The 21,647-nt window shown below is 38.5% G+C and overlaps 1 protein-coding gene and 1 pseudogene across 4 annotated transcripts in view; one reads left to right on the forward strand and one right to left on the reverse strand.

Moving 5' to 3' along the window:
* The window catches only part of CTNNA2 (catenin alpha 2), a 1,325,246-nt gene that overhangs the window by 366,619 nt on the left and 936,980 nt on the right, over nt 1–21,647 (forward strand). The window lies entirely within an intron of this gene.
* Nucleotides 13,425–13,530, reverse strand: LOC130029510 (uncharacterized; annotated as a pseudogene).

Genomic DNA, 21,647 nt, shown 5'->3' on the forward strand with positions numbered 1-21,647 from the left:
AAATTTTAAGTCTCATACTTTAGGATTTAAAATGAGTCATTGGTAGGTACATATATGTACACTTAGATACACAAAAAGAAGGTCTTATTGCATTTCAAGTCAACTCCATAGGAAGAATTAATTGAAGGAAAAAAAAGGTTTTGTATTTACATTATTTACATATTGTTTCAGAAATGCACAGAACTCCTGCCTTGTGCTTTGTGACTTTGTGTGTACTCCTTTATACTTCTACTTATATTCATCTGTATATGCACATACAGATGTTTCTATGCTAGATTGTAAATATTAACTTTATTGTTTCCTCTGTTGCCTCCATTTTTAAATATACTCCCAGAATAAAGGAAAGCACTTGCATTTTTCCATGTCCTTAAGACAGTGCTCAGAAAGACTTGGCATTTGAATAGTGAATGGATGAATGCCTGCAATTTGCTTTGTTCTGTGAGTCTTCTAAAGTCTTGAGTATGTAGAACATCAGAAAAAAATGACAGCTTTCACTGATGTTTTAAGGTCACTTCAAATGGAGGTTAAAACATTTCCAAAACTAAGCAGAAGAAGGCAGTTTGAAAATGATTATAATGCCGCGCAACTTTTCAAGGGGCATTTAATAGTTGCAGCTATTAAATTACTGCTGATATTATGATTAATGGTCTTTTATTATATATGTTTGTAAATATGCATGCATGTAAATACTTTATTATTTATTAGGTATCTTTATGCATATGCAATAACCATATAACTGCTTCTATGAGCTCTTTAGATGATTTTATTCACATATTGCTATGTACTTTTTGTAATACAGCTAGAATTTTTATTCCAGTTCATATATGGCACACAAAGCAAGGTTTATTTTGAAAAGTGGAAGTTCAGTTACCTAGAAATAATGGAACAAGTTGCAAGTATTAAATGCATACATGACAGCTGGACACTGTTGATTTCCCACTTGGCTGAAGTCTTCATCTTTAGAATATCTTTCAGTTTACTCACAAAAGATGTAAAATAGAAAATATTTGAGTTATGGATTCCCTGAAGATTCATAGTGATGTGTTTACTTCGTATATATGTATACACATATATATGCACATAAATATATACACATATATGCATACATATGTATATATACACAGACACTGAACAAATTATAATCATTACTCACATAATTTTATTACTAATGGAATGAAGGAGGAAGAAAGGTTTGAAATTAACCATGCTTATTTTTAAACAGTTGTGGAAAGTCTAAATCTTTCCGTTTTTGTTTTTGTTTTTGTTTTTGTAGCAGCCGTTGGGAAGATCATTTATTTATTTTTTCTTTTTTTATTAGTGAAACACCATGAGGTACAGTTATAGACTTACAAATTTTGTGCTTGGGTTTCAGTTATACAATGATCAAGTGCCCTTCCCTCCACCAGTGCCTGTCATCCATCACCATGGGTCCCAGCATCCCCCCACCCCCCATCTCCCCCGTCCCATCCTGCCTCTGTGGCAGGGTATTCCCCTTTGTTCTCTCTCTCTCTTCTTTTGGGTACTGTGTTTTGCAAGAGAGGCATTGAGTGGCAATCATGTTTGGTCTATAGACTACTTTTAGCATGCTTCTTCCACCCTGGGAGGGTCCTGACAACACCCTTTATCTGGTGCTCTCTTCTCTATCTGAGCTTCCTTTTCACTTAGTACATGTGGCTGGCCTTCCAGTCATGGAGCAAAATTCCTGATACTAATCTCAGCCATTCCTGGGTGTTAGTCTCCATTTTTGTTGCTTTATGTTCCCCAGATGAATGCAATCTTTCTGTGTCTATCCCGCTCTTTCTGACTCATTTTGCTTAACATGTTACTTTCCATGTAGTACCACTTGTATGTAAATTTCATAACTTCATCTTTTCTAACAGTTACATAGTCAAGGGGTTGAAATCAAGGATATACAAGGTACTGGTTAAACTCCACAAGAAGAAATCACCCAACCCCATCAAAAAATGGGGCGAGGAAATGAACAGAAACTTTCGCAAAGAAGAAATTCAAATGGCGAAAAGGCACATGAGAAAATGCTCTACATCACTAATCATCAGAGAGATGCAGATCAAAACCACAATGAGATATCATTTCACACCACAGAGACTGGCCCACATCCACCAGAACAAAAGCAACCAATGCTGGCGCGGATGTGGCGAGAAAGGGACTCTCCTTCACTGCTGGTGGGAATGCCGGCTGGTCCCACCCTTTTGGAAAACAGTATGGACGATTCTCAAAAAATTAGAATTTGATCTGCCATTTGACCCAGCTATAGCACTCCTGGGAATATATCCCAGAGAGGCAAAAAGGTATAGTCAAAGTGACATCTGCAATTGTTTGTTCATTGCGGCACTCTTTACAATAGCCAGAATCTGGAAAAAACCTGAGTGCCCAAGAGCAGATGACTGGTTAATCTTTCCATTTTTAAGCTTCACTATATATCAAATTCTTCAAAATGAAGTGAGTTGTGCCGGAAATTTTGTTGCTTAGCTACAGAACCTTACTTCAAACACAGAAACTCCTATTATCCCAATACAATATTAAATCTCTTTATTTTCATAATATTAATAGAAATATTACATGAATAATGCTTTTTCAAAGGTTATTTGATAGACGTTGTTCTATTGTTGTCTTTTGTAGAATCCAAGAACGGCTGGCTCAATACTAATAAGCATGTTTATTTCTTCTAGTACTTTTATAGTACAAATATAATGAGTAAAATAAGTGTCATAGTAATGGCACAAAAGCAGATATTTAAATATGTCACTGTCACTGTCCTCCCATTGTTCATCGATTTGCTCGAGCAGGCCCAGTAACGTCTCCATTGGAAACTTCTGTTGTTACTGTGTTTGGCATATCGAATACATCACGGGGAGCTTGCCAGGCTCTGCTGTGCAGGCGAGATACTCTCAGTAGCTTGCCGGGCTCTCTGAGAGGGGCGGAGGAATCGAACTCGGGTCGGTCATGTTGGCTGTGTGCAAGGCAAACGCCCAACCGCTGTGCTATCACTCCAGCCCATTTAAATATTTACGCATTTTTAAACTTTAGTTTATCACACTTAAGTATGGAGTGACTTAGTGTGAATTACAAACTATCTTGAAAGATAAAGGTAACCCATTCTTGGGTCAGAGATAGTGCAACTGATATTGTACCTACTTTGTGTACCACTAACCTGGTTTCCATCCCTGGCACCACATCTGGTCCCCTGAACCTGCCATTAGGATCCCTGAGCACCCATGAGTGACCCACGAAACAATAGCAGCAATGAAAAGAACCCATTCTTCCACCCATCTGCCTATTTATGCTTGAAATAAGTATTTTTAGATGTTATATACTGTCATACTGTTATATACTGATATACATATCAAAGCATGACGGTAAAAAAATAACTGAGTCATGAAATTTATTTACATATGAGTTATTTAATATTGAAGTATTAAAGCAGCTAAAGTACTTGGCACATACAGAGGAAGGAGAGCAGTGTATGCACATACTCTGGAAAAAACTGAATTATGAAGGAACTTGTTTATTAAAGTAAATAGATAATGGAGGAAATTAAGTTATATTCTATACAGAGATTGAAGAGTCTGTTTTTGATATTTCTTAATTTGTCTGTTATCACCTGCACTTGCTTCATTTTTGAAGAGTTTGATTTGATGTTTATCAAACTTTGAAAACCAGCGCTGTATTTTAGTTCTTTCTATATTTTGTAAACTAAAATATAAGAGAAATATAGAAATGGTTATTTAAATCCTTGAAATAGAATTTGGTTATCTTTTTCATTAATCATTTGAAGTTATTAGTAATTAACAAAACATGATACTTTTGCTATATTAAATGCCCAGATATTATACTTTAAAACACAGGGTATATCTTTTGCTAGTTTTATTTCTGAAAGTTAATTACACTAATAAAATTCTTTTTCCAGTTGCTTTGGTGTTGATATTTTATTCCAGTGTTTCTTCTTCATGGTCAGTGAGTAACTAAAGGAAAATTCACATTTAAGGAACTAATATTACTTTTCCAATTTAATAGAAATTCAGGGTTTTGTTTCTTACAAATTTATAGTTAATGAGCTCATTACATCTTCTGCCGCTGCCTGTTTAGTTCAGGAGAAAATGTTTATTCATTTAAAGTTATTTAGGTGAAATAAACTTAAGAATAGAATGTTCTTCCTTCTAATATGCAGATTTAAGTATTTTTACATAATATAAAAAATCTCACAGCACTGTATCATTGAACTATTCTGATATCCACCTTTACTTGTTATTAAACTGACATATATGTTAAATGATATGAAGGCTATTTTCACGCAAAAGTCATTCTCCATAGTGTTCTCTTTGTCTATCTTGCATGTGGGCATGGCTCATTTTGTCTCCTAGTGGCCATCAAATCTTTCTTTGTGTACTCAGAGCATTTTCTACTCCAAATCATGTCATCTATCTGCACTGTTGAAGGTAGCTTCTCACAAAACTATCCTGTTTTTGCTGTGTTGTTTCTGAAGGAGCTAAGGGACACATTTCATATTACCCCACGTCCATACTGAACACATGCTAGTTTCCTTATACTCTTAAGATAAGGACAAGACTTTAAACGTACCCTATTGGTAAAATTCACATTTAAGGAACTAATATTACTTTTCCAATTTAATAGAAATTCAGGGTTTTGTTTCTTACAAATTTATAGTTAATGAGCTCATTACATCTTCTGCCGCTGCCTGTTTAGTTCAGGAGAAAATGTTTATTCATTTAAAGTTATTTAGGTGAAATAAACTTAAGAATAGAATGTTCTTCCTTCTAATCTTGTCCTTAAGATAAGGACAAGACTTTAAACGTACCCTATTGGCCCATTTGTGATCTGCCTTCTGGTTCCTTGGGATATATTTTGTGGATCCCTTTCCCTTTCTGACTTACCGTCATACCTCCTCTCATCAAAATCACTTGTCTTTATTACCTTAATAGATTCTTTCTGGTATGCTGGTCTTTTACTTGATTCTGTTTTCTTTTGTTGTATTTCAGATGCCAGTAAGTTGTCAGTTCCTCGGAGAAGAGTTTCTTGACAATTGTAACGAAGATTCTTGTTTCATTATAGCATAAGTGCCATGTAATTCTTATCCTTGTAGCTTTCCATTAGTAAAGGCTCCCTTGTCACTGTCACTGTCACTGTCCTCCCGTTGTTCATCGATTTGCTCAAGCGGGCCCAGTAACATTGTGAGACTTGTTACTGTGTTTGGCACGCCAAGCTCCGCATGATGTATTCGATATGCCAAACAGTCTCCCTTAATTGTTCATATATTTGTTATCACTTGGGTATAGGACATTTTTGAATTATATAGGCAGTAGTAGATAAATCTGTTAAATCTATGCATAATAAAACTATTTTATATCTTAATCTCATGTTCATAGGAGTTTTGATACATCATGACTACTTCAGATATAGAACCAGCCTATCTCATGAAGCACTTGTGTGGTGTATTTTTGAAACAATTACAGATATAAAGATAGAAGCTTAAAAGTTCATAGATAGTCTGTGGAATATAAAGTAACAGAATTAGAGTCTAACACCCAAGAATAGTAGAGATAAGTACCAGGAGGATTGCTCCATGGCTTGGATGCCAGCCTCACATGCTGGGGGAATAGGCAGCTCAGATAGAGAAGGGAACACCAAGTAAAGGTTGTTTAGAGAACCCGCTCAGGATGGGAGATGCATGCCCAAAGTAGACTATAGACTGAACACAATGGCCATTCAATACTTATATTGCAAACCACAACACCCAAAAGAAGAGAGAGAACAAAAGGGAATGCCCTGCCACAGAGGTGTGGTGGGGTGCAGGGGGGATGGAGTGGTGGTGGTGGGAGGGATAGTGGGATCATTGGTGTTGGAGAATGGGCTTTGGTGTAGTGACGGGTACTCCATAATTGTATGACAGAAACACAAGCATGAAAGTTTGTAAGTCTGTAACTGTACCTCACAGTGATTCGTAATAAAAAATTAAATATAAATAAATAAATGAAATACTTTGTTATTTTTTAAATTAAAAAAAAGTTCATAGATAGTATGGTTCTATAGATTTAATAGTATCCCTAAAGAATTTTATTTTTTGAACTGTCTTTATCATTGTTCCAATAATATTTAGATTATTTCTATATATTTTGATTTATATTAAATTACATAGAAAATGAATTTATTATTTTAAAATTTTTGTTACCCTACGTCCTAGATGCTACCTTTTTGCTCTAGATAGCATCCCTATTGCCATATCTTATATTTAGCCTTTTATTGAGGAAGATGCTTATTCCTGAGGATAGATAACATACAAACATTTTCTAAAAACCCCAAATAGTGCTAAAGCCAGAAAGTTTGTGTCTATTTAGAAAAGAAGATAGAAATCACACTTAAAAGTGGGAAAGAGGATGAGATTAAAAACTGTGAAATATGTAGGGAGATATGGAGACAGGTAGAACCAATTTTTTATCTTTTATTTTTCCAGTCTTTATCTTTGATAAAAATCTCCACACTTCAACTTTCAAACATCTGAAAACCCAAGTAATGGTCTGTATCTCAGATCCTCCCTGGAGTCAACTTTTAATGCTGACAAATGTCGTATTCACAACTTGCTATTGCCAGACCTATTTTCTCTGAATTACCCAGAGGCCAAACACCATCTTCCTTTCTTCTTTTTTTTTTCTAATTTAGTTTGCAGTTATCATGCCTCAAGCACAGGTCACTATGATTGGAAAGAACTTTAGTAGCTTTATGAGCCAATAAATGAGTGTACTTTTAGTCTGGTGTTTTTCATGAGCATCAAAATCAATCTTAGGTTGAGCCATCATTTTGGAAACAGTGCAAACATACCCTTGGCCTTAGATGATAAAGCTGAAATTACCAAGCCAGTGGGGGAATATTGGGAGTGGTTGTCTACTAGGTAAGCTAGATGTAATGTAAGGACAAGGATGAAGTTTCTTGGATACTTTGGTGATGGTGATGTGTAGTACCTTTACATAGCAAAACCATGAGAATTAACACTGTTATAACCATGTTACTTTAATATAATAGTGTTTCAAGTACAGACCATGTATTATATTTTTAAATTAGCTTTCAAATGGCAGGCCCACTTTCTAAATACCTGTGAGTGAATATGAAAACTGCCAAGAATTGTTAATAGTGCTTCTCAAAATCCAGCTTGGTTTGTTCAAATAGTTGTACTGTCTGCACTGTAGCACTGTCCTCCTCTTGTTCATTGATTTGCTGCAGCAGGCCCAATAACATCTCCATTGTGAGACTTGTTGTTACTGTGTTTGGCATATCGAAAATGTCACAGGTAGCTTGCCAGGCTTTGCCATGCTGGCAGCTCTCCAAGAGGGGCAGAGGAATCAAACTCGGTTAGGCCCAGTTGGCCGCGTGTAAAGCAAATGCCCTACCTGCTGTACTATTGCTCCAGCCCTCAAATAGTTGATCTTGTGAAATTATGTCACAGTCACGGTCCTCCCATTATTCATCGATTTGCCCGAGTGGACCCAGTAATGTCTCCATCATGAGACTTGTTTTTACTGTGTTTAGCATATTGAATACATCACAGGTAGCTTGCCAGACTTTGCTGTGAGGTGGAGATCCTCTTGGTAGCTTGATAGCTTGCCGGGCTCTCCAGGAGGGGCAGAGGAATCGAACCCAGCTCTGCTGGGCCAGCTGCGCACAAGGCAAACGCCCTACCCATGTGCTATTGCTCCAGCCCAAAAATTATATCAAAATTAACAAAATTATTTAATGACTGTATAGAAGACATATTGACCACTTGATCACTTAACTTCCCGTTAATCATCAATTTGCTCGAGCGGGCACCAGTAACGTCTCCATTTATCCCTGTCGCATGCTAGTGTAGGCCAATGGCGTCTGTTCACTCTAGGAAAATGAAGAGCCTCAAACCGATCGTTCATGATCTTGATGAAGAAGTCTGACCATCTGGTAGGTGGTCGGGCACACAGTCTTTTGTCATCTCGTGGAATCCAGTCGGTAACAGCTCTAGTCCAGCGGTCGTCTTTAAATCTCATTACGTGACCAGCCCATCTGATTTTTGACACCTTGGCAAACGAGACAGCGTCCCTGATTCTTGATCATCGATGGAGGTCGGAACTCCAGATTCTTTCTCTCATTTGAGTGAAACATGATATTCCAAGCATAGCTCTTTCAATTCCTCTTTGGGAGACCCAAATAGTGATCTCATCCTGTTTACGTAGGGCCCAGGTCTCTGAGTTATATGTTAATGCAGGAAGAACAGTGGAATCAAAGAGATGTGCTCGGAGCCTGAGGTTCTTCGTCCTCTTAGCTATTTCTTCGACGCTCTTGAAGGCGTTCCAAGCTGCTCTCTTCCTCCTGCGCAGCTCGCGGGCCAGGCCATTTGTCATGTTGACTTCTCGACCTAGGTACACATAGCTGTTGCATTTGGAGATGGTCGTTCCATTGAGAGCGAATGGGGCGTCAGGAACGAGGCTGTTTCTCATAAACATTGTCTTCGTAAGATTCAGCTGTAGTCCAACCTTTCCACACTCACAGTCGAAGTCGGCCAGCATTTGTGCCGCTTGGATGATGTTTGCTATTATTAGAACGATGTCATCAGCAAAGCGGAGGTGGTGTAGTTGCCAACCATCTATCTTCACTCCCATTCCTTCCCATTCCAGTCATCGCATGATGTTCTCGAGGATGGCACTAAAGCGTTTCGGTGAAATGGTATCACCCTGCCGAACCCCTCTCTTGACATCGATGATTACTTCTTTGTAGAATGGTGAGATCCTGGTAGTGAATCTGCAATACAGCTCACGGAGGATCTTGATGTATTGGGCTTGAATGCCCTGATTGGCTAGGGCTTCAGTGACCGCTTCCGTCTCAACAGAATCAAAGGCCTTCTTTAAATCAATGAACGTTAGATAGAGCGGCATCTTGAACTCCCGAGAAACCTCAATGAGCTTGATTATCGTGTGGATATGGTTGATGGTGCTGAATCCTTTGTGGAACCCAGGGATTGGATTGCGCACAGAAGACCGACCCTACCCCTACCGGTACCAGATAAATACCTCACAGGCAGACCTCCACTACCTCCACTACCTCCACTACCCAGACACCGCCACGCTCCAGGACGCTTTCTGGACACAACACATTATAAGACACTAAATACCCATCTTCCGGATTGCCGTACCATATTTGATAGGATTCAAATATGGTAGCACCTATGAGGGCGATTAGAGGCTGACCCAAAAGCCTCTAAGCCTCTATCCCTCTCGGAGAGCCTGGCAAGCTACTGAGAGTATTCCGCTCGCATGGCAGAGCCTTGCAAGCTATCCGTTGTGTATTCGATATGCCAAAACCAGTAATTACAATGGGTCTTATTCACCTGACCCTGAAGGCTTCACCAACATGGCAGCATTGAGAAGGATGAGATAGACATATTGAATATATAAATAGTTAACAAGGAGTCACATGAGATGCAGCTTCTATTTTACGTTTTATAGTGACCCTGGTATATCTTCTAATTGAGCTAAAAAGATCACCTTAGGGGTTGGAAAGACAGTGGACTAGAGCAAATGTTTTGCATGCAGGAGGCCCAGGGTTGCTCACCGGTACTGTTTGGTCTCTAGGGTGCCTGAAGGAATGACTCCCAAGCGAAGTTGCGAATAAGTTCTGATCAGGTACTGCTCTCTCTCTCTCTCTCTCTCTCTCTCTATATATATATATATATATATACATACATATATATATGACCTCAAAAAATGAAAATAAAAACAAAGAAAGAAAACACAAACACACACACATACACACACAGAAAACAAAAAGCAGCAGAAACAGTACCCAAACCCATAACCAGCACACTTTAATTGTTTCTGCTTTCTTCTTCAGTTTCACCCATCAGTGCTAGTAGATAGAGCTGAGTCTTCAGTATGCAGAGCTTATACTTCAGTCCTTTGAGCTTTCTTCAGGCCGTTGATATAATCTTTACATTAACGATATGTGGGGGCTGGAAAGATAGCACAGCTGGTGAGGCACTAGTCTTGCCTGTGCTATCAAGAGTTCAATCCCCAACACCCCTGATGACCTCTCAAACCTTACCAAGTATGGTCCCTGTGCACAGAGCAAGAAAAAAGTCCTTGAGCACTGTTAAGTGTGGTCAAATAAATAAATAAATAAATAAATTCTTATCTTTGAATTCCTTGCATTTTCTTATTCTTTGTGTTTTGTTTTTATATTTATATCAAGTGTATTTTCTTGTTCCTGGATACTTTGTTTTGGTTTGGAATCTAGTTTTAGTAAGTCACCTACCATGCTGATTATGAGCTAGGGTGTGGGACTAGAGACCTGTAATTTAACCCTTCTTCTGAAACTTAAGAACTTCATGACTTGGCCAGTTATTTCATCTCTCTGTGCTTCACTTTCTTCCTATAGCAAATAGGGATAATTGAACTTAGCTCTTTAAATGACTATACACAGAGATCACTTCATGGTGTCTTTATCTTAATCATAGCTAATGTACTGTTGCATTTATTATAATTATTATGATGATAATAGTCATTATTAAATAAAAATTTTATTGAATGCCTACTATTTGCCAAACATTTTATTGGCCATGGATGGTATTAGGAATCAATTGGACATAAAATGTGCAATAAATAGCTTTACTGTTTGAGTCTTGAAGCCTGAATTTAGACATATATGCAAATGTGAAGGTGGATGGAATAGATGTGATTGTCTCCTTTGTGACAGGAAGCTCTGAGAAGATAGCCAAAGGACAGCAAGTCTAGGCTATGCCCCTTACATTTGTATTGCCAGAGAGTTGATTATGACAAGCATAGGCAGAGCTGTATTTTAGGTCGAAAAAAACCTACCTGAACCTAGTTTGGAGGAGGAAAGGCCTTATTAAACTCCAGAAAATACAAATTGTCTGTTGTGACTGAAATTAATAGCACTTCCCAAAGTAGGTGATACTTCTCTGTAAGAGGTGGGGGTCTCTGGAATGATCCAAGGACCTTCACCCTCCATGCCCCCTGGAAGCTCTTAGGCCTGAGACTACAGGAGTAGGAGCTAATGGGAACTAATGGGTGGCGGTTCTTCTGGGCCTTGTGCTTTCTGGACATCTCTCAGGGCTGCCTCTGCTAGGGGCCTCTCTAGCTGTGGCCTTGGCAGCTCGCTGCTCCTGCTCCTGGTTGCTCCTTGCCCTGCCCTCCCAGATTCTAGTTGCTCTTCCTGTCCTGTCTCCCCCTCTCGGGCCCTCGGCAGAGCAACCTTTTCTGCCTTCTTGGACTCTGAACACATTTCAGTGTGCTAGGGGCAGAGGTCATGTGATAGCTAGCACCCCTGAGCTAACTGAGCTCACTCAGTGGCTCCTCATCTTTCTAGCTTCCTCCTTGTCTGAGGTCCCCACTGCAGTCTTGGGAACATCCACTATCTCTTTCTTTCTCTAATTTTTCATACCCAGTAGACTCAGGGTTTTTACTCCCGGCTCTGGACCCAAGGGTTGATCCTAGTGAGCTCAGGGGCACCATATCTGGTGCCAGGGCTTAAACCCAGGTCACTGGATGCAAGGCAAATGCCCTACCAGCTGTGTTAGCTCTCGGCCCCCACCCTCCCACTTTCTCACAAAAAAGCCTAATGCTGCAAATCAGGTTTGGAAACCTCTGAGTTAGAAGAAAGAGAGAAACAAAGTGAGGTGAAAGGGGTGGTGGGAGTTGAATCATCCATTCGGCATGACAGAAATTGTCTAAATTAAACAAAGCTCATAAGAATCTAAAGTGATGGTACCTTAAAGTCCCGGGTTATTTTGTGTGCCATTTTGGAAAGTGGATTTGAGCACTGATACAGTATCAGGAAGAAAGATTAAAATCTAGGTGAAGGTTGAGATAATTGAAAATGGTGGCGGTAGTAATTAAGTGTGGCATCTATGTAATAGGGAAGTTAAGAGAGGGATGATAAAGGATTTTAACTCCTAATTATGTGGCTTCAGCATCTGAGGCAGGTGGAGGTATTGCTGAATTTGAGTAGTCGGGGAAAGGGTAGAATTAGAATTCAGTTTCAGAGTAAGATTAATGTTGCTCTGTGGCACAAAAATAGTGGTATAAAAATGTAACTGGAAATATGAGTTCATAATTCAAAAATAAATAAGCATAGGAGATATAAATTTGACACCTATCATAGCTGATATTTAGAGTCTTAGGCATAACTGAGCTGATTTAGAAAAATAATGTTGCAAGAAAGAGAAGAGAAATTCAGGGCTGAGTTTTAACTAAATCTATCATATTAAGAAAAATGTTCATTTTTATTACTCTGAATAAATGATTGATGATACAATGCTGCAGATGTCATCATGCCATTTTATAATTAATAATACTGCATATGGTGTGTATTATAATATTTTGTTGAGAGAAAAGAGCTACAAATGCTGTTCACCCCTCAGCCATTGTTTTGTTTTCATCTATGAAGCTCACTTACCTAAAATTTTAAAAGAAGTTGTGAAAATTTCTTGTCACAGTTACAAACTGGTTTGTATTGTAGCAAAATTGCACTGAATTGTACCACTGTCCTCTCATTTTCCATTGATTTGCTCGAACGGGAACCAGTAACATCTCCAATGTGAGACTTGTTACTGTTTTTGGCATATCGAATACATCACGGGTAGCTTACGAGGCTTTGCCATGCGGGTGGAATACTCTCGGTAGCTTGCCAGGCTCTCCAAGAAGGCTGGAGGAATCAAACCCGGGTTGGCTGTGTGTGAGGCAAATGCCTAGCTGCTATACTGTAGCTCTGGCCCATTGTAGCAAAATGATAATTTTTATTATAATTTAACCCATATATTACTTTGAATATTTGTATTCAAGGTATAATAATAATTCAACATATAGAATACATTAAAACCAACATAGAGGAGTTGGAGAGATAGGACAGTGTCCAGGGCACTTGCCTTGTACATAATCAACATGGATTCGATTCTCTGCTACCTATACGGTACCCTAAATATGTCCAGAAGGGATCTTTAAGTGCAGAACCAGGATTAAGCCCTATAGGAGTGACCCTAAAACAAAAGCAAAGTAAGAAAATTGAATAATGATCAGATAAAATTATCTGGATATAAAAAGAAATAAGATGGGCTGGAGCGATAGGACAGTGAGGAGGGCATTTGTCTTGCACAGGGCCAACCCAGATTCAATCCCCAGCATCCCATATGGTCCCCCAAGTACTGCCGGGAGTAATTCCTTAGTGCGGAGCCAGGAGTTACCCCTGAGCATCGCTGAGTGTGACCCAAAAGATATTACTGGGTCAGAGATGAGTGTCTCTGGACATTGAGAGAATGTGACTGAACTATAAAACTGAGAGAATGTGACTGAACTGTCAAGACTTCTTGTTTATATGATTTCACTTTCCCCACAGTTCCACAAACCTGGTAATTGGAGTAAATGGCAGGTATAGCTATCCGGATAGAGGACGTATCAGATATTAAACTGATAAGAACAGATACTACACTTGATCTGAGCCAAAAGGCTGAGAAGCTATGGTATAGCTATCCGGGACCAGAAAAGTTTAACTTAAACCTGCTTCGTTCCTGGAGCATATGCAACCACCTTATCTTGTATGCAGGTGTCTTCTAAAAGACAGCCATGATGCCAATTGTGTTTGTGTGTGTACGTGCGTGGGTCACAGATTTAATAGACAGATGTTAGCTTCATCTCCATTGCCACAGCCTCCTTCCTTCATTACAAGGATTCTGGGTACAGGCTTCTCTCTCAGTTCACAATTGTGCTTATCTCAAAACCCGATCATCAAACAAGGAGAATAGAGGCTTATTGGGAAAAGCTTTGATTGGATTTAATGAGAGGCATAATTCAATGAAGAGGCATAATCAGATTACATCCAGACCCAGGAAGACAATGAGGAGTCATTTAATTGGCTTCAGCAACACTGTTCACTTTATTAGAGACTTCCAAGCTTAGAGCACAAGGCCACATGGAATTTTTCAAGAAAGTAGTCTTTGAGCGTAGGAGAGTATCTGAAGTTCAAATTTCTCAGGTAGTTAAAATTTACTTAGTAGGTCAAGGAGATACCTCAAGGGCTGGATTCCAAGCTTCTAGTTCGTATTCCAGTCTAGACTAGTAGCTCTCAGTTACCAAGTGTGCATTAGATTCATAGGAGAATTAGTGTAAACAGAATTTGGGGTTCAGTAAAACTGGGGTAAAGGTAAAAGGTAAAGGCCCTCCCATTGATCATCGATTTGCTCGAGCGGGCCCAGTAACATCTCCATTGGAGACTTTGTTGTTACTGTGTAAGGAAGAAAATTTTCATTTCTACTTCTGATGATGGGTTGGAGTGACAGCACAGTGGGTAGGGTGTTTGCCTTGCATGCGGCTGATCCAGGTTCGATTTCTCCGTCCCTTTTGGAGAAACTGGCAAGCTAAGGAGAATATCCCGCCCTGCCCGCACGGCAGAGCCTGGCAAGCTCCCCGTGGCATATATACCAAAAACAGTAACAGCAAGTCTTGCAATGGGGACATTACTAGTGCCCACTTCGAGCAAATCAATGAACAATGGGACGACAGTGCTACAGTGCTACTTCTGATGATATAGATGCCACCACTTTGGGCTCTGCACATTGGAAACCACTAGAGCAGACAGTTCTTATATGTTACTTCCAAATAGTCTGGCTTTAAATTTAACACAATTTTCTGCATTTCAGTCAGTAAACCTAGGCTAACAGAGGATTTTCTTCTCTGTTTCTTTACTGTCTTCCTGAATAATAATGGCATTAATTCAATTTGTCTTCATTTAAGCATCTCTCTGTATCATACTAGTAAATTCTATTTACATTCAGCACAAAGGTGGCATTTTTTTTTTTTGCGTGGGTAGGCAGTGAAGATGACAGATATAGTCCCGGCAGTAAATTTTATTTGCATGATTTCACACTCTTCAAGCCATCACGTGCAAAAATAAAGTGCCATCATAATCATAATGGTAGCAACTAAAATAAGGTGCTGTATCTTAGTTTTACTTGGCAAAGATGGCATTTTGCAGTACGTTAAAAATGACGGTGTACTTTACTTTGGTGCAATAAATCCAATTACAATTTTAATTGAAAATTTCTGCACTGCACTGTCCTCCCGTTGTTCATCGATTTGCTCGAGCAGGCCCAGTAACGTCTTCATCATGAGACTTGTTACTGTGTTTGGCATATTGAATAAGTCATGGGGACAAGAGACTCTCCGTAGCTTGCCAGGCTCTCGGAGAGGGCGGAGGAATTGAACCCGGCTCAGTCGGGCCAGTGGCATGCAAGGGAAATGCCCTACCGCTGTACTATCGCTCAAATGTATAAAATAAGAAAAAATAAAATGAGAAATGGAGGAGGAAAAAAAATGGCTCAACAAACAAAACAAACAAAAAGCAGTTGAACAAGAATTGTAAGAGTACCCAAGGGGATCGCTGTCTGCTACACAGTGTTGTAGAAGCCAGATCCCAGCTCTTATCCCGGCAGTCTTTATTTAATGTTCATCTGCCTTTGACACTGTGAACCTCCCCAGGAAGAGGAGGAAAGCAATATGGCTTCTGGCCTGAGGGGTCGGACAAGCTGCTCTAGAGGCAGGAAGTAGAAAACTGGAGCTCCAGGCGTCTGTTCAAAATGACAAATGCAGGTTGTAAAAAAGGATGGGCTGGTGTTTATGGAGGCTACAAATTAAATGCAGCCTGCCCTGGTTTGATCTGATGCCCATCCCTATTACTGTGTACTGACACTTCCCGTTTGATTACCCTGTAAGTCTCCAAAACTATTTTCTTACTCTGCTCCTACTGGAAAAAGAAGCTTGGTAAAATATAGATTGTGCATTACAGACTATTAGAATTATTATTTGGTCATTGAGAAAGATAGTAGTGGCAACTGATTTGTCTGTGACTGTTTTCAACTGCAGATGTGTCCTATCATCATTTCTCATCCCTACCTTCCTTTCTTTCTCTGAAAAACACAGAATTTGTAAGCACTAAATCACTTTGTCCATCTTATTAACAAGAACCTAACGAGGCAAATTACTATTCTTTCCTTAATCATTTTAGATATAGTAATTTTTCTTCTTTATAAACAAATGTATATAATACTCAAAAAAATAATTTGTCTTTAGTAAAAACTGTTGGACTTTGGTTTTAGGCTTCAGACCAAAAATATTTAAATGAATTTTGAAATAAGGTATATAATAACATAAGGAAAAAAATTGGGGGGTTGGGTGTGGGAGGACACCTAGGCGTTGCACAGGGCTTACTTCTGGCTTTGCACTCAAGGACCGCTTGCAGTGGTTCTTGGGAGGACCATGGGGTGCTATTAAACCAAAGTGTTTTTCTGTCTGTATTTGCTTTACTTAAGAAACATTGAATCCTTCCCGTACTTTTTTCTTAATACAATTTGACTCCAGAATCATATTGGGAAATGTAACCCATTGGAGTAGCACTATAGGCCTTTCTCTATAAAGGTTTTTGCAGGGCAGTTGGTAATTGGTAATTCAGCTGTTCCCTCATGCCTCATTTCCCATTCCAACTGTCATTTTACTAGATGGAGTCTTTGTTCCCTATGTTTATTCACATTTAAAAAAAAACTTTATCAGAACAATTTCAACTACCTTCTTTAATTAAAAACAAAAGTTTGCATTCCAATATTTCTTTTCATTTTCTACCATAATGGCCTCTAATTCATAACAAATATCCCATTAAAATTCTTATACAATGTTTGCTTTTTTTGGTTTTATTTGCGTTTTGAAACTTGACACTTTCAGTTTGACTTCCCCACCAATAATCTTCTCAGGCATATGAAGCCACATAAATTATAGTTCATTCATTCCTTAAAGCATTTTCCTCAAGTTCTAACTCGAAAACAAGTCCCTCCAGTCAGATTCCTATTAAGTGTTTCTGTTTGGCTGTCTAAGCTGTTCCTCAGCAATGCAGTCCCAATTCCAGTTCCATTTATCACACTCAACTGGAAGACCTGCTTTGCCGATTGCTCCCTGTGCAGTAATCCCTTGTGAATGTTCTGACTTGACGCTAGGCTTCTCTGATTTTATTGGTCTTGTTTTGTTTTTATGGGATAAGGGGCAAACTTGACAGTGTAAGATCATGTGGTGCTGAGGGTTTAACCTGGGTCTTTGAAATCACACATTCCATTGAATAAATCTCTCCTGTATCCTCCCAAGTTTCATAAAGCATCTGCTAATCCAGTGGTCTCCACTGCCAGGCCAATTTGTCACTGTAACAAAGATTCCTCAGCCTTCCTCTTTGGAAGTTATTTCTATAGTAACAAATTGCAAATTTATTTTCTCTCATAAATACTGAGCCATTAACATGTGCCTCGTTTCCTCCGCCCCCCCCCCCTTGCCTTCCATGAATTTGGCAGCTTACTCATGTACAATTTCTGGCCATTTTCTTTATATAGATATTCATTCATCTGTTGTATTTTGCTTTGTTTCACTTGAAAAGTTTTAGACGGATCAGTGATCCCTTTGTTTATCTGTGCATCCAAACAATGCAGTCTGGTTTGTCATTTCATTTCAGCATTCAATCACAGTGTATGTAGTCCGAAATCACTTACTATCAAATAGGATGAGTGTGCTTAAAGGTTTCTTGTGTATTATTGAGGCCATGAGGTGGCCATGCCACAGTGCCAGAGAAGACAATATCAGCACTCTACCCAGCTAATGTTTTCCCACCATGCATTGTGTTTTCACTACTCTTGTCATTTTTTTGTTATTTATATTTTTTCTATTGTTTTTGCCACCACTCAGAGGTATTTCTAGCTTCATGCTCAAGGGTGATCTTTGGCCCTGCTCAGGGGATGATATGCAGTGCCACAATACAAACCTGTGTCAGCCACATTCAGTGCAAGTGAATTAATACCTGTTCTTTCTCTCTGGCCCATGTTTTTGTACATTGTAGTTAAACTTTACTTAGTCTTAGAATTATTTGTCCTATATCATTAGAGTTATTCCTTTTGTGCCTATTTTACTATTAGGAAAATAGTGTGTTTTAAATGTTTACCAATATTATAGTCCTGATAAAAGTAAATGTTTGAACTTACTAATAGATGCATTAATAAGAAAACACCAATAATGAACAGAAAATACCTAAATTGTGTGATTAATTGGACTTTGGCATTCAATTTTGAGAATTCATTCAAAAGCTTCATATATAGAAATCAATTTTATGTATCTCAAAATGGTTTGTACTGTGGCTAAAGATGAATTTTCACTGAAAAGATATGCTGGTCTTAGGCAAAATAGTGAGGCAGAAAGTTGATCTTCTAACATTATTGCCCTCAGCTCTGCATTTGCCCCCTGTTCCCTTTGGGAGCTAGCCTTGGAACTCAAAGTCCTTTTTTCTTTCTCTTAACTATAGAGGAATATCTCCCTTTGTGAAACTCCTTGCCTGATCAAAAGCACTGCTCTGAGCATCTTCCTACCTTTTTCAGAGAGACTGAATTTTGAGAAATTGTCAGTTAAGAACTCATCCCAGAAATCATTACTTTTTCCAGACATTACATCCTTCAGACAAAACAGTGGGATTGCAACTATCCCAGAGGACTGGTGGAGAAAATCTTTCCATTTATCAAGTTTTGATTTCTTGCTTTTCACAGCTTCTCACTGGCCAGTATCCTCAAACCTGGTTTACCTTCTGTGAGCCTTTCATTGCTAGATATGGACAAATAAGACATTTCAACAGGTGTTTTTGAAAAGTTCTGCTATTCTGGAAGAGGGGGCTATCCCTGGTCATACTCTAAGATCATTCCAGATGGTGTTAGGTGGGAAGCCATCACACAACTGAATTTTTCCACATGCAAAGTGTGTGCTCTAGACCTCTGACCAAAAGTTTTGAAAACAGCATTGTTAGTTGCACTGAGATTTTTCTTATTGCTTTGTGCATGATGCTGAAGAAATTCTTCCCTATCGCAAATTCTTATGTCCACCATTCCTAAATAATTTTCTAGGTGTTTGTAAGTTTTCCTCTATCTAAGTGTTTGAAAAGGGTTTTTAAATATTGTCTTTATTTTTTTATTTTCATAAGTGAATATCTAGCTTTGCCATTTTCCCCTAGGTATAATAGTACTTAGCACTACGAATTGACCAGTAAGTTCATCAAGCTCCTGTTTGGCATATTTGCCTATAAAGATGGGTTGTTGCAAGGATCTTTATTCTGTCAGATGGACTCTTTCTGCATGTATCCCAACTAGTGACCACAGTTTATAAGAGGGCAAGGCTTCATCTCTTTCTGTTGTTCTTCAGAATCATCTAAACTATTCTTTCTTGACTATCTGTTCTTATTCTACATTTTAGATATCACCCTGTTAATGGCCCTACAAGAGAATTTTTTTGGGAATTTTATTATACTTACATTTAGTTCAATTCAATTTGAAAAGATTTTCGTTCTTTATGTATTGAGTCAGTATCATTAGGGTATATCCTCTTATGTCTGCATCTTTGAGTTAATGTACGTTAATCATTTTATAATTATTTCTTAAAGGTATTCATCCTTTCTATTGATTTATATTTTAGTGACTTTTATGATGAGTTTTAAAATATTTATCTGTATTTTAAACATTTTGTTTTATTAAATTTATTTTTAGTTTTTTCTATTGAGTCAGTGACAAAATAATTCATGGTTCAGTTTCAGTCATACAGTGTTTCAACACTCATCCCTTCACTAATGCACATTTCCCACCACCAATGTCTCCAAATTCCCTCCTGCCCCACACCTCATTCCCTTCTGCCCCACGCCTCTGGCCTCTTTCTATGACAGACACTTTTCTTCTTTCTTTCTCTTTTTCTCCCCCCTCCTTTTTCCTTTAGTCACTATAATTTATAGTACCATTACTAAAAGGTTATCATGCATATCATTTACTTCTTTCAGCACTCAGTTCTTTTCCAGAATGACCATTTCCTATTGTTATTGTCATAGTGGCCTCTTCTCTCTCCTAACTGCACTCCCCCTTACCCTTGTGGCAAACTCCCTACCAAGGACCAGTCCTCTTGGCCCTTGTTTCTATTGACTTTGGGTATTATGCTCATAAAACATTTATACATACATATACATATATATCACAAATAAGTGTGATAATTCTATGTCTCTCCCTCTTCCTCTGACTCATTTCACTCAGAATGATACTCTCCACATTCATCCATGCATAAGCAAATTTCATCACATCGTTTTTTCCTACTGTCTGCATGATACTCCATTTTGTAGATATACCACAGTTTCTCTATCCCCTCATCTGTTCTATCCACTCATCTGGGCACTTGGGTTGTTCACAGATTCTGGTTATTGTGAATAGTGCTATAGTGAACATAGAAATGCAGATGCCTTATCTGGACTATGTTTTGGGGCCCCTAGGCTATATTCCCAGGAGTCCTGTTGCTAGGTCTTATGGAAGCCCAACTTCTAGTTTTCTGAGGAATACCTATATTGTTTTTCTAAAAGGCTAGAGCAGTTGACATTTCTACTAGCAGTGACTAAGAGTTCCTTTCTTCCCACAACTGCCCAAGTGCTGGTTATTTTTATTCTTCAGATGTGTGCCTTTCTCTGTGGTGTGAGGTTATATTTCATTGTTTTGATTTTCATCTCCCCTCTGATTTGTGATGTAAAGCATTTTTCCATATGCCATTTGGCCATTTATATTTCATGTTTAAGAAGTTTCTATTTATCATTTCTCCCCATATTTTTGATATGACTGATTTTTTTCTTGTAAAGTTCTTTCGGTGCTTACATAACATGGATATGAACCCCTTATAAGATGAATGTTAAAATCATCTGATAATATGGGATAAATAATGTCTCCCTTTATGTCAGCTGCCTGTATTCTCGTCATTGTTTCCTTTGAGGTGCAGAAGCTTCTTAGTTTAATGTTGTCCCATATGCTTATATTTGCTGAATACCACACAGACATCAACGTGAGTGGGAACAATAATGATATGCTGGATGTTGGTTGCAAATCTAAAACAAAATCAATGCAATAATTCTGACTATTACACGAGATTTTTTTTCTAGAACAATGACTGACAGATAATAACTTTAGATCATTGTCTTCCCCCACCTGATATAGATAGATTGCAACTATGTTGTATCATGTGAACTTCCTAGATAGTGGCTCAAATTCTGAAGTTTGTATATGATATTTTTATCTTTTAAAGAATCTGTAGGTCACTTTATAAATTTAACTGCCTTTCATTTAATATTTTTCTCATATCTGTTTATTCAGAGGGTTTCACAATAGATTTGCTTTAAGTACTTATCCCATAGCACAGTGTCTCCAATGGATTCTTGGCTCTGAGGAAAGAGTATCATTCAAAAATATTAGTGGTGTTGTCACTGTAATATTAAAGATAGCACTGTAGCATTGTCCTCCTATTGCTCATTTATTTGCTCAAGTGAGTACCAGTAATGTGTCCATTGTGAGACTTGTTGTTACTGTTTTTGGCATATCGGATATGCCACAGGGAGCTTGCCAGGCTCTTCCGTGAGGGCAGGATACTCTTGGTAGCTTGCCTGGCTCTCCAAAAGGTACAGAGGAATTGAATTCGGGTCAGCTGTGTGCAAGGCAAACGTCTTACCAACTTTGCTATGGCTCCAGCCTGGTATCATTTAAAAGGAACTTTTAA

Source organism: Sorex fumeus, unplaced genomic scaffold, assembly GCF_029834395.1.
Source record: "Sorex fumeus unplaced genomic scaffold, SorFum_2.1 ptg000003l, whole genome shotgun sequence".
Taxonomy (NCBI): Eukaryota; Metazoa; Chordata; class Mammalia; order Eulipotyphla; family Soricidae; genus Sorex; species Sorex fumeus.